Raw genomic sequence first — 17232 nt, forward strand, 5'->3', positions numbered from 1 at the left:
CTCTCTAATTGAGTGCACATTAAGTATCTGTAATAGCTGCCGTGCCTGGTTGCTTCATGCGAGTACTACATTGTTCTTAAACATGTGCACTGAAGGGTTTTGGTGGAAAAAGGATGCAACATTTTCAAAATAGATTAATTTTATTAGTGTGGAATATTTTTATTTCCATTGCCCCTACGATTGTTGAAGGTTTAATTCTTAAAATCTCTCTGAAGGATCATACAGTTTTACTCGAATTGTACACAAAATGTTCACTGTATCTCTTTTGACCACAGAGCCAAGATATGGAGATGAAGAGAAAAGAAAAGGACTTAGAGGCAGCAAAAAGATATGAAGCCAATATTTCAACTTTGAATAAAAATTCCAGTTAAACAACAAAATAAGATATTGCACATCTGGTCATCAAAACCACAAAACAAGATGCAGAAAATACATTCTAACCATTCAAAAACCATAAAAATGTACACTAAAGTATGTTCTGTGTGAGCACCTATAGAGGTTTTCAGTCTGCTCACAAAATTTCATCTGCTGTGAAAATTTGCAGTATACAGACAAAATGATGTTTTACAGGCTTTGTCCGTATACTGCAAAGCTGACAATAAAAGATCCTTGAAAGATCTTCCCCCTTTTTGTCTGACAGATGCTTTAATGCATAATTCTTAATCTGAATAGGTATTATTAGCTGTACTTGGCAGTTTCATAGGATTTTGAACGTAAGCAGCAGTACCGATGCCTTCCAGAAAATGTCTGTGTTGATGTGGAAGCCAGATTCATCCATGATGTAATTGTAATCTTTAGAAGATAAAGAGCTGTTTGAGCTGAGATGCAGAAAAATGTGAAAGACACAAAACATCTTTTTAAAATCAATTACTAAGCATACTGAATGTCTCTCTCTCTCTAATTAAACATTGGATTTTCAAACTGGAGCACAGAGTGCCTTGCAGCAGCATTCTGTATGTTGTCTGCCTTTTAGTTAATTCTTTTATTCTCATTTTGCCATGTTATCTAAATCTTACCTTTAGTGTTTGTTTAGTGTTAGTCTGTACTTTACGGTATTATACTGAGCAGGACAATAAATTGAGCGGAGCTCCATTATCATTATGGTCTGTTCTTACTCCTGCATCTATTTAAAAAGGATTTCAATATTTAACTTTTGCAGCTTTGCATTTTTATTTTCCGTTTGGTTTTGAGAGTTCTAGGAGTATAGTTAATACTGTTTGTTTGTTCAGGTGTTAAGACTATTGATTTTCCTTATTGATGTACCTGCACAAAAAGCTGAATTTTGGGGAGTTATTGCAATTAGCAACAATCTGTTTGCCAGAGACTTACTTAAGGAAATGAGTCTTAGCCCTGTTTTCCTTTTCCCGGGCGTACAAACAATGAGTGACCAAATGGCAAACAGGTTAGAGTCTAACGGCGAGCCACTTGGAGCAGAGACTGTGCTTGGATGCATAGCATTGTTACTGTAGTATGTCTAAAACACGATGTTTGCATATTCATAAGTGTCAAATAAATGCACCTAATAAAAATGAATTGGGTATGGAATTTCTAATATCTACAATATTTACTTTGCTAATAACAGCGCTGTAATTAATTAGAGTCAAATGAATTGCACTGAGGTTTGACTGCAGTGAGTTGACAAGCACAAAGGTGTGCCTCTATGAACTAGTATTTCACATCTGAAGTTACTAGCAGAAATCTTTGTAGCTGAAATCAATAAAGCACCTTCCTCTCTTCAGTTTGTCCCCCCCACTCCATAAGCAGCAGACCCTCGTTCACAGAGAACTGAGTGATTCGCAGTGCAGCAGAGCTGAGTGGGTGCATGCCTTTGCTTTAAGGAAATGGAGGGCATTCAACACTTTGTGCAGCGAGGCCTGAATAGTGAATTTCTGTTTTTTCTCATGTATGTCAAAACTGACTCAAACTGATAATCCTTGAAAATACGATCTTATATAACATGCCACAGATCGGAGGCATGGGGTACGGAAGGAGAATTGAACTTGCCATGGATCATATCCTTAAACCTAACCTACTGCTGAGTTGAAGGACTCAGGGAAAAGAAATGATCTGTTGTTGTTGCTTTATACATGTAAAAATGTGCTATGCTAAGTTTTTTCCAGATGGTACTTCTAAAAGCACATCAGATAAGTAGTGTAGGTACAGCATATTAGATTGTAAACAGATGAATGGGGATGCCATCTGTATTTTATAAAAAAAACTTTGCAAGGCTTCCAGTGTGAGACTCTGCATTCCTGAACATACTTACACAGATAAATTAAAACCACCAACTCCCAGGATCTTGGCAGCGGTGGTATTTTAAATAAGCTGTTCTTTTATTAATATATCAATGTATGTCTCAAGTCAGCACGCAAATGAGAATAAAAATGGGTTATTGTAAAATAAAAACAGAGTGAAAATTTGCTTCCTGTAGACACTGCTAAAAAGGATTTTAATAATTTCCTCATAATGAAGACACCTTTTGATGAAAGCTTCTTGGTACAGCAGTACTTGGTGTCAAAATAATAGTGATATATTCTGTAAATTATTTAATTAGAATTGCAGTCACTAGGGGTCAGTACAGTCCCAGGAATAGACCACAAACACTCGTGGACCTTCATTGCAGTGAGTTTGATTCCAGCTCTCCACGGCAGCAAGCTCTCTACAGCGTTCTGCAGCAGCTTTAAATTACCACCAAGATGTCCTGTAGGCTTGTTATGCTTCCTAGTGGCCAACTCAGGGAGAGGTAAAACAGCCTCTATTCAAAATCACTAAATAGCTGTATATTTTTTAATCTTAATGTGATCGTGTTACTGTACTTCTGCCTTATCTTACACACTTTCCAAGAGGCGTTTCTGTCACCTCCCAAACTGGACAGCCCTCACCGCCCTTCTCATGGAAACAGTCTTTTGAAGGAACAGTTCTGAAACCAAGAGCCTACTTCAGCCTTTCTAGTCTGAAAACCTTCAGGTATTTTGTGAAGAACATTAATTCCCACTGTAAACAAAATGCAGTCTCAGATGTAGGAAAAGTAGGAGACAGAAAGTTGCATTGTTAACAGCTGCCCCAAATCTGTCCAACACAGTTCTGAACTATACACTCTCGGGGTCCACTTTCAGTCTCCAGCATCTGAAACCCTCTGCTGATTCTTCTCAGGATTCCACCTTCTCCCAGTGCTCCTAGCATTCCTTCCCAACATGATCTCACAGCAGTGCCATCAAACTTTCACAGTGCTACTTCCTTATCTTGACCTGAACACTTGAATTTAATCCACCAAGTTTTGTTGTTGTTACTACAGAGAAGAGAGAAAATCATTGCAAGGAGAAGAATTGTATCTGAGTAGCATTGTCTTTTGTTTCGAGTCAACACTGATATGGACCACACCTCTAGGTCAGCGAAGGAATTGAGGGAAAATGAAGTTTAAACTACAGCATCTCCAAGAAACAGAGGTTGGTAAAAGTGCAGATGACTGGGAAACTGGTAACAAAAATGATTCCTTCCTTCTCTCTTGAACGAATACGAAATTGAGAAACCTCAGATGGCAATGTTAAATGCCTTTGCTTTTCACATTTGGTTTTTCTGGCCAGGTGAAAATAATGATAGAAGCTTATTACTGTGGTACAGAGGTAGTAAAATAAAGCTCTTGTGCTTAAAATACAGAAGGTCTGCTGTGTCTTCCCCTAAGATAAAAAGTAATTAGGCAGAAGTAAACAGCTGAATTTGTAAAACATCGTGAGATGGTTAGGTTCCTGTAAACTTGGCTACTTTCTTTAGTCCTACCTCTTCTCCAGACCGTTATATGGGCAACAATAAAGTAATAATAATAAAAATAAATATATAAAATAGATGTTCAGATAATCTGATGGTAAACATTACTTAAAATAATATAAAAGCATGTTTGTGTGTTCATTTGTATTCCAACGTAAAATTAATTCTACAAGAACAAACAGTTCCAGATCAAGTTTTATCCAAAATGTGGCCAAGACTACAGTTCCTCTTCCTTCCTACTAAAAAAGACAAATTTCTTGTCTCAACTCATACTAAACAAAAATTAGTTCAAGAAATACGTCTAGCCTGAAACTGAAGTGTACTGCTACAGACGGTTTGCAGTGGATCAAGACCCGGGATCTCATAGCCAGTATAGATGCAGTCAGCAAGTAACATACATGCAGGTAAGACTAATAGAGTTATTCCACTCCCGTACTTGCTGGTGGGCAGGTTTTCTGAGTATCAGAATATTAATTTCGTTAATTCCAAATAATTTTGACTCTTCTTTTAAGAACACTTACATACTTCTATAGGTTTTCTTTTTGTTTCTTTGTTCATTTGTGTGGGGTTTGTTTGTTTGTTTGTTTGTTTGTTTGTTTGTTTTTTAGTGACACATTTTGCTCCCCCTGGACAAAAGCAGTGTCTTCAAAGGTCGGTACTCTTACTACTGCTGTTTTGCATTGTAAAGGTATTTTGATGAATTTTCACTGTGAGGAGAGAATGTGCTTCTTTCATCTTCACAGCTCCTCCTTCACTGCAGGAAAAACCTGAAGAGCAGATTTTGAAGATGATAATACTGTAGAGGAGTATGTGCCAGGCAAAGTATACTCTGACATGACCCACTGTAATTCTATTGAGTTCAGGAAAATTATTCATATTTTAAAATTCAAGTGTCTTTTGACTAAGCACAGCAGAGAACTCAGTGACTTCCAAGGTTTTCATTACAGTATCCGCTGTGACCTTCCGATCTTTTTTTTACTCCTGGAGGTGAATGAGGATGTAAAATCCAGCAAGACTTCTCTGAAGGCAAATTTGCAAACTGGACAAATAAGATGCAGAACTGAAAGAACAACAACAATAACAGAAACGTGACAATCATGTATAAATAGATGAAAGTGGTAAATAGAAGAAAGTGGTAAATAAAAGTGCCTTGTGCCAGCTATTTCAGTTGACTACTTTTGATCAAAAACTTTGTTCTCTTGGCACAGGAAGCACCCAGCTAACAATATAAGACAGGAGCACTGAATAACTTGTGCTCCAAAGTACCAGCCCGTGGACATTTAGAAATGAAATGTCTTATGGGGCTTGTCATTCATTCTATTCCCACTTATATTTGCATCCATAGTTCTTTCTCATTGGCCAAAGGGCATGCAGGCAGATACAGCCTGAACAGGTGGCCTGATGAAGTAGACAGTGATACAATTTCTCATGTCATGGGCAGATGTCAAGAGTGGTTTTTAGAGTGTTAAAAAAATGGAACAGTTTATGGATGCAGTTTTGTGGAATTTTAAAATATTATAAATATCATATTTTGCAAATAACTTAAAATTTTATCTTAGGAATTGTTGGGTGTTTTGTGAAGAGGAAATCTTGCGTTCCTTAGTGAAAATGGCACATGACAACAGTACTGCTGAGATTTCTGGTGCACAGAAAGCAAAATTTCCTTCAGGTAGGGTAGCTGCAATGTTTCATGTCTGGAAACTGACAGATGTTGAACATTTCTTACCTCGAGGCCACAGACACTGACTGTTTGATTTAAAGCATTAGAAGACTATCACCATGGCTGGGTCTGAAGTTGCTGCAGAATAAATAGCCACAGTAGTTGAAGTCCTCTGATTTCCCATTGTTTTATTTGCCCTTGAGTGTACTGCACCGCTTTGAACAGACACACCTCAGGGACTCACAGAAGACTCTCATCCCCTTATTAATGACTGCTCCATCATTTGGTGTGTTGGAAAAAGCTGTGTAAAGGCCATTATTTTATAATCCTGAGGACGGTACACACTAGAACTGTTTAAAACCAAGAAATAGCAGTGCAAAAGGTGTTCCACCTAGTACAAGCAGCCACTTTTAATTTGGGGGCACAATGGAAATAGGTTTTATCTCACCAGATTATATCATTAATCTCTTGAAGATTTGAGGTTTCTAGAATGTGTGGAAGATAACTTCCTGACGCATGTGGCAAGAGATCCTACCAGGAGAGGTGCCCTGCTAGACCTGATGTTCATGAACAGAGAAGAACTGGTGGAGGCTGGAAGACATCTTGGACAGAGAGACATTAAATTTCAGAAAAATGTGAAAGACACAAAACATTTTTTTAAAATCAATTACTAAGCATACTGAATGTCTCTCTCTCTCTAATTAAACATTGGATTTTCAAACTGGAGCACAGAGTGCCTTGCAGCAGCATTCTGTATGTTGTCTGCCTTTTAGTTAATTCTTTTATTCTCATTTTGCCATGTTATCTAAATCTTACCTTTAGTGTTTGTTTAGTGTTAGTCTGTACTTTACGGTATTATACTGAGCAGGACAATAAATTGAGCGGAGCTCCATTATCATTATGGTCTGTTCTTACTCCTGCATCTATTTAAAAAGGATTTCAATATTTAACTTTTGCAGCTTTGCATTTTTATTTTCCGTTTGGTTTTGAGAGTTCTAGGAGTATAGTTAATACTGTTTGTTTGTTCAGGTGTTAAGACTATTGATTTTCCTTATTGATGTACCTGCACAAAAAGCTGAATTTTGGGGAGTTATTGCAATTAGCAACAATCTGTTTGCCAGAGACTTACTTAAGGAAATGAGTCTTAGCCCTGTTTTCCTTTTCCCGGGCGTACAAACAATGAGTGACCAAATGGCAAACAGGTTAGAGTCTAACGGCGAGCCACTTGGAGCAGAGACTGTGCTTGGATGCATAGCATTGTTACTGTAGTATGTCTAAAACACGATGTTTGCATATTCATAAGTGTCAAATAAATGCACCTAATAAAAATGAATTGGGTATGGAATTTCTAACATCTACAATATTTACTTTGCTAATAACAGCGCTGTAATTAATTAGAGTCAAATGAATTGCACTGAGGTTTGACTGCAGTGAGTTGACAAGCACAAAGATGTGCCTCTATGTTCCCTTGTGGTCACTCTTTGCCCAGCGTGGTGTCACTCTGGTGAGATGCCATCCTTCCTGAACTGATCCCACGTGGCCTTCCAAGCGCTGCCCCAACACAGCTCGGTACCACAGGGCCCACCCTTCAGGTGGTTCCCACACTCATACTCTAATGCTCAGCCTCTGCCAGACAGAGCTGCTGTAAACTCAATTACACTTTTGGTTATGGTGTGAACTCGAGAAGATGCCCAACAGACATTCTTTCTAGGAGTAATGCCCGAAACTCAGAACTAGGAAACGGCCCCAAACTGTTTCATTTTACTGGCATACCTGTAACTCCACAGTCTGGGTGCTCACCATAACATTGCACATGCTGTAATTATTTATTTATTTCCAGGCTTAAAACTCGTGTTGAAGTTTGATTTGGCTTAGTGCTTAACAGTGCTAAATTCTTCCAAATTGATGCCCTGTGGAGCAACCCAGGCCTGCCTGCTACTCAGCATGCTTACTCTATTTCCACAAGCAGAGTCCTGGAAGCAATGCACTTCAGCCAAGATGTTATTAATCCTTTATTTCCCTGTGTTGTAAACTACCTACAAAGAGATTGGAAGAAAGAAAGTTACTTAGTTTGTCTGTCTACTAGCAGGAAGAGATATACAGCCTATATATATTATCATATAATAGTATATATTATGTATTGTACAAGTTCTCAATTTGAGGATGATCTGAATAGTTGGCCTTTTCTCATGTAGAAAGACATTTTTATTATCTTCCTGGTCTCACCAATATTCTTAATATTTAATACTATGTGTTCACTGAGGACTTGCTAAAGAAAATTCATGCAATATGCTTCACTGGTTTACAAACACATATATACATCAAAAAACATATCTGAAAAAGAAAACAAAAATCAACAACCAGCACACCTGTAGTTAAGCAACTGAACGTGTCTCACTTAGACATTAGTCTTACTAGTCTTAACTGGGACAGATAAGGAGCACTCACTTCACCAGCTGTGCCAGCAGACACAGCAGGTTAACAACATTGGACAGAGGCTTTGTGACAACAAATCCCGGATGACATGTTCACTGAGATTACTTTCTGAGTGTATTTACATTATATACACCAGTCAAAATGAAAAACAGTTATACCTCCCCCATCTACTATGCAATATTGCTCAAAACAGTAATTGCAGTTATAGACATTCTTAAGAAAAAGTCCAAGTTTTCAACTCTGACAAGTCCAGAAACTCTGAAAGCACCTTATGGATGGTGAACTCCCGATCACTGATACTGTAATGTATTGTTGCAGTCGTGCATCTCAACAGCATACAGTGCTGTGCTCGTCTCTGCTCTTACACGTTAGTTATTTGTACCTCAGCTGTAGAAAATTCAAGAAGAAAGAATGGAAAACATACCTGCAGTACACCAGCCAGGCTAGAAGTATTTTTGGAGATAAATGTACAGCTACTAGGTGAAATTTTTCAGTATGTATACTTTATATCAGTGGATGTACACTTTCACAGCACAAATAAAATAAAGCCCACACAAATCACCATCCGTTCTTACTTTAATATTTATACCGTCTTTTTTCCAATACCTAAGATGCTATTGATAAATTCAGATGCAGTCTTACAAAGGCTACTACAAAGCCAAGTCAAATCTCTTTCTACTCACAAAGAATCATCACAAACAGAATATTTCCTATTGCTTCCTCTGACCTTTGCCCAAAAATAGTGGAAGTAGAGGTAGGATGTAGCTTCATTAGTTTTTTCAGGTACTTCAGAGAAAGAAGCCATACTGTGATCTGAAATAATATCCAGCCACGGTTAGTTAACGTTTCTACGAGGCACCATTCGTGGTACTTCTGTAACAGTTTTAGTGAAAGCGTGCTAACGTCGGTGCTTCTCTGGGCAGCCTATGCCAGTGCCTCACAGCCCTCTGAGTAAACATTTTCCACCTTACATCTGTCATAAACGCTCAGAGTCCAATCTGAGTTTTTAGAATATTTTATTATAATCAAAAGGTGAAAAGCAATAAGCAAGCAGCGCTGGGTGTGCCGGGGAGTCTCGCTCCACCAACGACACACCGCAAAGAAAGTAAGAATACCTATTTAAAAGTATAGTTCATACATATTCATCACATTCCAAACTCTGATTTATAGAGAGGATTACACTTAAGGGTTGATTTTGACGTAAATCTTCAAACCTTGAAGGGGAAGAGCCCCTCACTGGTATTTTGTTAGGAGGGGTAGCGATAAGCTTAACACAGCTGGTCCAACAGATAAATCAGTAAGGGAGTAGCACCTTTGGCGCCATGTGGTCCTTTTCCAGGGATTAGCTTCCCCAAGCTAAGTACCCCGAAAAGGGCCACTGGCCCCATCTCTGGGTGCATTCCAGGCTAATCTTCCAAGGTCTGTGTTAGTTTCACCCCTTGGTGTGAGGAATACGCTTTTTGTTACACAAGACTGGTGTTTGAAATGTAGATAAAGTTCTATCCTTCCATGTCTCACAAGGACATTTTACTCCTTTAAGTAACTTTGTATACCAATTGGAATTAATGCCAGTCTGAAGGTATTGTGTCAGCAGCTTTGACTTTTTATCTTTGACACGAATCACCTTTACATGTTTCACAATCCCCCATTTCCTTTTTGATCGCCATCAGTGATTCGTGTCCGGTATTCTAAATTCAATCCTGCTTTCCTAGCAGCTTGCAAAAATGGAGCCGCTTCAGTTTTTACTATCATCAATTTGTGGGTCCTTCCAGACTTTGCTTCTTCTGGATCTATTGGCATTGCAGAAATCTGCATTCCTTGTATCATGGAAGGTATTATCCGAATGAGGCATGGAATTACACAAGATATAAATATTAGTCCAATCATCCCACACAATATCATGAAACCCAGTCGTTTCCACCACGCGCCCCCAAATAACTGATTCCACCAATCATCGTTTAGAATTGAATTCCACCTCTGGACCGGAACATGGGCAATTCTTTTTATCTCTTCTGCAATATTTGTTATGGCTTGTCCGCTATCGTCTATTTTGAGACAGCATTCGGAGGTGTTGAACCTTCCACAGACCCCTCCTTCCTCCGCCAGTAAGTAATCTAGAGCTAACCAATTTTGATATACTGCTGCCCTGGTTTGTGAGAGTTGTCGGGCTATTAATTTTAAGGCCTCTGCTGTTTGGTTTGTTACTAATTCTACCACGGCTTGTAACCTAATAATTTGATTCAGCATATAGATGGGAGTTCTATATCCCCAACTAACATCTTGGGCCCACAGAGCTGGGTCGTAGTATTCTATTATTCTCTGTGGAAGCCATTCATCATCCTTCCAGGTTTGAGTCCCTCCTATTCTTAATTCTCGTATTTGTCTAGCCAGAGTTTCGTATAGTGGCACTCCCAGAGTTTTCCCCCGTTGTCTAGGTAATAGGAAAAAGGCTGGTTGTATTATCCCAATAGTACAAGTGCCTTTCCAGTCTTTTGGCAATTTATTAAATGCCCGTCTTCCACAGATCCAAAATAGTCCGTCAGGAGATCTCCAATCTGAGACATTCCTTCCCGGCTCTTCCCAAAATTCCTTTAAGGCTTCTATTTCCCTGAAGGGATTTTCATTGCTCTCATTCTTCCAACATAGGGAGTGCTTAGTAAGAGATGTACAATTATTTGTCCAATATCCCTGGGGAGAGCCGGGCCACCAATGTCCCGGTCCCTCCGTGGAGTTTGTGGTTAATACCATTTTGCAGGGGGTAACTCCCAAATATCGTTTAAATTGCCTTCCTTCCCTTGATATACAGATTTGTCCAATAACTTCATGACTAAGTATCCATCCCTCTGGTCTCATTTCAGTTGACCTGTGAGTATGATTCCAATTTAGTAATTGCCATGGTTCTAGTCCCTCCCCTCTCCAGGGCCATTGTTCTGTCATCTGAGACCCCCCGCATATCCAACATGAGGATATATTTAATTCAGTGGCAATTTCTTGCGTAAGGTTAATGAACGGGTTAACCCCCTTGGTAGGTCCAGATTCCCCTAGGATTTTTCTCACCTCATCATAGAGGGGTGACTGTTTGTTTTCCTGCATTTTGTTCTTCTGTATTTTGTTTTCCTGCATTTTTTGCTTGACCTGCAGTTGCTTGGTAACATTTCTCACTAGCTCTTCCTTGTATTGATCTTGGACCCTGTCACGGTGTTGTCCGTGACAGTGACCCAAAGGAAACCGAGAAGGGAGAGGGGAGAGAAAAAGAAACTGCGTCAGTGGCCGCGCGGCCGCCCGAGCAGAGCCGCGCTCCGGGAGGGGGAGGGGGAAACGGCGGGAAGAGATGGGTCTACAAGAAAACAACGGCACGATCTGAGAAGGAACGGTAACTTTACTAAATCTAATAAAATTGAACAATTGAAAGAGAGAGAAAAATTTCCAAACCAAAAGCTATGAGCTTACGCTAAGGAGGACCCGCAGGGGAAGCACACGTGCTGAACCTCCACGGCAGCCCAGAGCAACGCGCCCCGACCGAGCGCCGCCTGCATCCGGTGCGGAGCTCCGCCCCTCCCCTCTGCTGCTCCCCCAGCATTAACTCCTTAACTGCTGCATGATGCTCTGATGTGGAATACCGGCATCAAAACCACAAAACCACAACATTCCACCCCTTATTCCACATCATCACATCATGCTTAACACACATCTATACATAACCAAACAGTAATAACATGAGTTACATAGAAACATATATATATATATACATACATACACACGTAATTACAGACTGCATTCCCCCAGCATCAAATTCCCTTGTGGGACACACTGGACATCCCCATTTTTATCCATTACCCACCAGGTGCACCCAGGTCCCTGCGCAAAAACGGTTCCACGGAGTGGTTTGCCCTTTCCAGAGGCTGGAAGGACCCACACCGCTTTTCCCAACATGCTCCTCACATGTACCACAGGGACCTTATCTCCCTCTATGGTCTGTAGGGAGCCGGACTGTGTAGGACCCTCTCGGTTGACTGATCCCCTAGTGTTGACCAGCCAGGTGGCTTCTGCCAGATGCTTCTCCCAGTGCTTGAATGTCCCACCACCCATTGCTCTCAACGTGGTTTTTAACAACCCGTTGTAGCGCTCGATCTTACCAGCAGCTGGTGCATGGTAGGGGATATGGTAGATCCATTCAATGCCGTGTTCTTTGGCCCAGATATCCACAAGAGAATTTTTGAAATGAGTCCCATTATCGGACTCAATTCTCTCTGGAGTGCCATGTCTCCATAGGACTTGTCTCTCGAGCCCTAAGATGGTGTTTCGGGCGGTAGCATGGGGTACTGCGTATGTCTCAAGCCACCCAGTGGTCGCCTCCACCATGGTGAGCACGTAACGCTTACCATCGCGAGTTCGTGGCAAGGTGATATAATCAACCTGCCACGCCTCCCCATATTTATACTTTTCCCATCGCCCTTCCTGCCAGAGGGGTTTCATCCTCTTGGCCTGTTTAATTATGGCACATGTGTCACAGTCATGGATAACCTGTGCAACGGCATCCATAGTTAAGTCCACCCCTCGGTCTCTAGCCCACTTATAGGTCGCATCCCTTCCTTGATGGCCAGAGGTCTCATGGGCCCACCGAGCTAAAAACAGCTCTCCTTTGTTCTGCCAGTCCAAATCGATCTGAGACACCTCAATTCTGGCAGCTCGATCTACCTGATGGTTATTTTTCTGCTCTTCAGTAGCTCGATTCTTGGGCACATGAGCATCTACATGGCGCACCTTTACACCCAACCTTTTTGTTCGGGCAGCAATGTCTTTCCACAGTTCAGCAGCCCAAATAGGTTTACCCTTCCGTTGCCAGTTGTCCTGTTCCCACTGCTGCAACCAACCCCATAAAGCATTTGCCACCATCCAAGAGTCAGTATAAAGATATAGCACGGGCCACCTCTCCCGTTCAGCCACATCTAAGGCCAGCTGGACAGCCTTTACCTCCGCAAATTGGCTTGACTCTCCTTCTCCTTCGGTGGCCTCTGCAACTCGTCGTGTGGGGCTCCACACAGCAGCCTTCCATCTGCGATGCTTCCCAACAATACGACACGATCCATCAGTGAAGAGGGCATACGTCTTTTCATTCTCTAGTAGTTCGTTATATGGTGGGGCCTCTTTAGCACGTGGTATCTCCTCTGATGGGGATGTTCCAAATTTCTTGCCTTCAGGCCAGTCCATGATCACCTCCAGGATTCCTGGACGGTTGAGGTTCCCCATCCGAGCTCGCTGTGTAATCAGTGCAATCCACTTACTCCAGGTGGCATCGGTAGCATGATGGGTGGGGGGAACCTTTCCTTTGAACATCCAATTCAGCACTGGCAGTCGAGGTGCCAGGAGGAGCTGTGTCTCAGTACCAATTACTTCAGAGGCAGCCCGAACCCCCTCGTATGCGGCCAAAATCTCCTTCTCAGTTGGAGTGTAGCACTCCTCTGAACCCCTGTACGCTCTGCTCCAAAATCCAAGGGGTCGGCCTCGGGTCTCCCCAGAGGCTCTTTGCCACAGACTCCAAGTGGGACCTTTCTCTCCAGCAGCAGTGTAGAGGATGTTTTTCACATCCTGTCCCAACCGAACTGGCCCCAGGGCCACAGCACGGGCTATCTCCTGCTTGATTTGCTCAAAGGCCTGCTGCTGTTCAGGACCCCATGCAAAATTATTCTTTTTCCGAGTCACTTGATAGAGGGGGCTTACTATGAGGCTGTAGTTTGGGATGTGCATCCTCCAAAAACCTACTACACCCAGAAAAGACTGTGTCTCTTTCTTGCTAGTGGGTGGTGACATACTGGTGATTTTGTCAATCACATCTCCTGGAATGTGACGACGTCCATCTTGCCATTTTACTCCTAGGAATTGAATTTCTTGGGCAGGTCCCTTCACTTTGTTCCGTTTAATAGCAAAACCAGCACCCAGAAGAATTTGGATTATTTGCTCTCCTTTTTTAAAAACTTCCTCTGCTGTATCACCCCACACAACAATGTCATCAATATACTGGAGGTGCTCAGGTGCCCCACCCTGTTCCAGTGTGGTTTGAATCAGCCCATGGCAGATGGTTGGGCTGTGTTTCCACCCCTGGGGCAAACGGTTCCAGGTGTACTGAACGCCCCTCCAGGTGAAAGCAAACTGTGGTCTGCACTCTGTGGCCAAAGGAATAGAAAAGAATGCATTGGCAATGTCTATAGTGGCATACCACTTGGCTGCTTTTGACTCCAGTTCATACTGCAGCTCCAACATATCTGGCACAGCAGCACTCAGTGGGGGTGTGACTTCATTCAGGCCACGGTAATCTACCGTCAGCCTCCATTCTCCACTGGCTTTACGCACCGGCCATATGGGGCTGTTAAAAGGTGAGTGAGTCTTGCTGATCACTCCCTGGCTCTCTAGCTGACGGATCAAGTCATGAATGGGGAGCAAGGAATCCCTGTTGGTGCGGTACTGCCGTCTGTGCACTGTTTTTGTAGCGATAGGTACCTGCTGCTCTTTCACTTTCAGTACCCCCACAACAGACGGATCTTCTGACAGGCCAGGTAAAACAGACAGCTGCTGAATGTTGTCTGCATCTACAGCAGCTATTCCAAAAGCCCATCGGTACCCCTTGGGATCCTTGAAATGTCCCCTTCTGAGATAGTCAATACCAAGTATGCATGGAGCCCCCTGTCCAGTCACTATGGGATGCTTCTGCCAGGTTTTACCGGTGAGGCTTATTTCTGCCTCCAACACAGACAGTTCCTGAGAACCCCCAGTCACTCCAGAAATATGAATCAATTCTGTCCCTTTATAACTCGAGGGCATCAGAGTGCACTGTGCACCAGTGTCCACCAGTGCCTTATATCTTTGTGGCTCTAATGTGCCAGGCCATCTAATCCACACAGTCCAATACACTCTGTTATCCCTTTCCCTCCCCTGGCTGAGGGCAGGGCCCCTCTATTGGTTACCTGCAGTGACGGGAGCAATTTCATTGGTGGCTGATCTCTGCTGTAGTTCTCTCACCCGTGCTCGCAGTACAGGAGTGGGTTTTTTATGCCACTTCCTCATGTCCTCTCCGTTTTCTCGTAAGAAGCTCCACATGGCCACACGTGACATGATGTTACTGCCGTCATTTGCTCGTGCAGAGGGGCGGTTGCCTTTAGTGGCCGAGACTTTCAACAGTTTGATAAATTGCTTCATCAGATTCTTTGCGTCATGCTCGTCTTCATCAGGTGTTTCCAATACTGACACAGGTTCATCCCTATTCATCAGTAATGACAGTTCGTCCAGTATAGTTTTCTTTATCTCACCTACTTCTTCTGCTACTATAGCTGCAATGGAAGCACGTGATGGTGGAAACTGTTGTTCAAAGTTTTGGAGAGTAATAGTCAATTCATAAACTGGGAGTCTTCTGTCTTGACCCTCGAATCTATGGAACATTGCTACCAGTGTACTTGCGTACCTCTCTGGTGCTGTTTTTGAGAGCTTGCGATATACATCAGGTGTGCACCTTACTCTATCAGGATCACGGTCCTGGTGTGGATTGTTAGGGACGAAATTGGGATCATACAGCATCTCTACTACGGCTGTTTCTCTCAAAAATTGGATGCCTTTCTCCACGGTGTTCCATCTTTCCACCTTAGGCTCCAGATCATCTTTGTAAGGGTATCTATCCTTTACAGCCACTAGGACTCGTTCCCAGAGGGTAGCGACTCCATTCAGACATCTGCCAATTCCTCTGTCGATAGCTGGGTCTCGGGCAATGCTTGCCAGTTGGCGGGCTTCGCTGCCATCTAGGGACACGCTGCTGGCACCGCTGTCCCAACACCGCAGCAACCAGGTGACAATAGATTCACCCGAGCGCCGTACAAACTCCTTTCTTGAACCTTGTATTTCAGTCATCTTTAGGGGCCGACGAGTAGTGGTAACAGTGACTCCATCATCATCGCTGTCTTCTCCATGTCTCTCACTTTTCTTAGTGGCCTTTTTAGGTGGTGGTGGTGGTGGTGGTGCTGAGGAGGGCCCCTCGCCTGGATCTTCCTTTTTTTTCTCTGCTTCTTCTTTCCGTTCTAGGCGCGAGGACGGCCGTGTCCATTTCTGGCCTTCCACAGGGGCAACCGACACTGATACCGGTGCTTCCTGTGATTGGTCAGGTCTAACTTGGAGGTTTTCATTTTTGCTTTGGACCTTGGTTTGGAAACCATTTCTCTCCAGAATATCAATTATGGCTCGATAAGCACAAGCCAGACCCCAAACAATACATTCCTTCTCAGACCGTCCTGAGTCACATGACTCCTTACCTAAACACTCACTGAATTTCTCAGGGTCCCACAGGTGCTCAAGATCAAAATTGCATAACACCGGGGGTCCCCACGCTTCTAATTTCTTTCCTAATTTTTTCCACCTTCCCTGCCATTCAACACTCTCTGGTTTTGAGGAAGGCTTCCTCCATATGATATAAATTGCCAAGAGAGCATTCAGGAAAATAGATAACACAGTTGTCAGGTTGACATCCTGAATATAGGTAAAGACCTGAAAAGAGTAACTGGAAACCATTCCAAATGCCGCATAATCTGTCACATTAGCCAGGGTGTTTAGGTAGGAGGCATGTAACCCCCTCAGCACACTAAAGTAGCTGTATATCCACACTACTCCGGTGCTGAACGCGAGGAGCTTAAAAAGACGCCAGCATGCTATAAGGTACATGAAAAACCTTAGTCCACTCTGCACTAGATTTACAATGGAGTGCCAATACTGCACTGCCCGCATTCTCCACCAATAATTGTCACGGTGTTGTCCGTGACAGTGACCCAAAGGAAACCGAGAAGGGAGAGGGGAGAGAAAAAGAAACTGCGTCAGTGGCCGCGCGGCCGCCCGAGCAGAGCCGCGCTCCGGGAGGGGGAGGGGGAAACGGCGGGAAGAGATGGGTCTACAAGAAAACAACGGCACGATCTGAGAAGGAACGGTAACTTTACTAAATCTAATAAAATTGAACAATTGAAAGAGAGAGAAAAATTTCCAAACCAAAAGCTATGAGCTTACGCTAAGGAGGACCCGCAGGGGAAGCACACGTGCTGAACCTCCACGGCAGCCCAGAGCAACGCGCCCCGACCGAGCGCCGCCTGCATCCGGTGCGGAGCTCCGCCCCTCCCCTCTGCTGCTCCCCCAGCATTAACTCCTTAACTGCTGCATGATGCTCTGATGTGGAATACCGGCATCAAAACCACAAAACCACAACAGACCCCCCCCGCCATCAGAATATCCCCACATCCCTGATTTAGTGAAACAGATGTTCTCCTCTCCCTTTGGACAAGCACGGCCATTTACAAATCCACTTTTTCCTTTGTTAGCTGCCACCCAGAGGTCATGCCTAGCAA

Source organism: Cyrtonyx montezumae, unplaced genomic scaffold (genome assembly GCF_038088225.1).
Source record: "Cyrtonyx montezumae isolate F1298 unplaced genomic scaffold, pur_monq_1.0 scaffold_3, whole genome shotgun sequence".
In the NCBI taxonomy this organism is placed as follows: domain Eukaryota; kingdom Metazoa; phylum Chordata; class Aves; order Galliformes; family Odontophoridae; genus Cyrtonyx; species Cyrtonyx montezumae.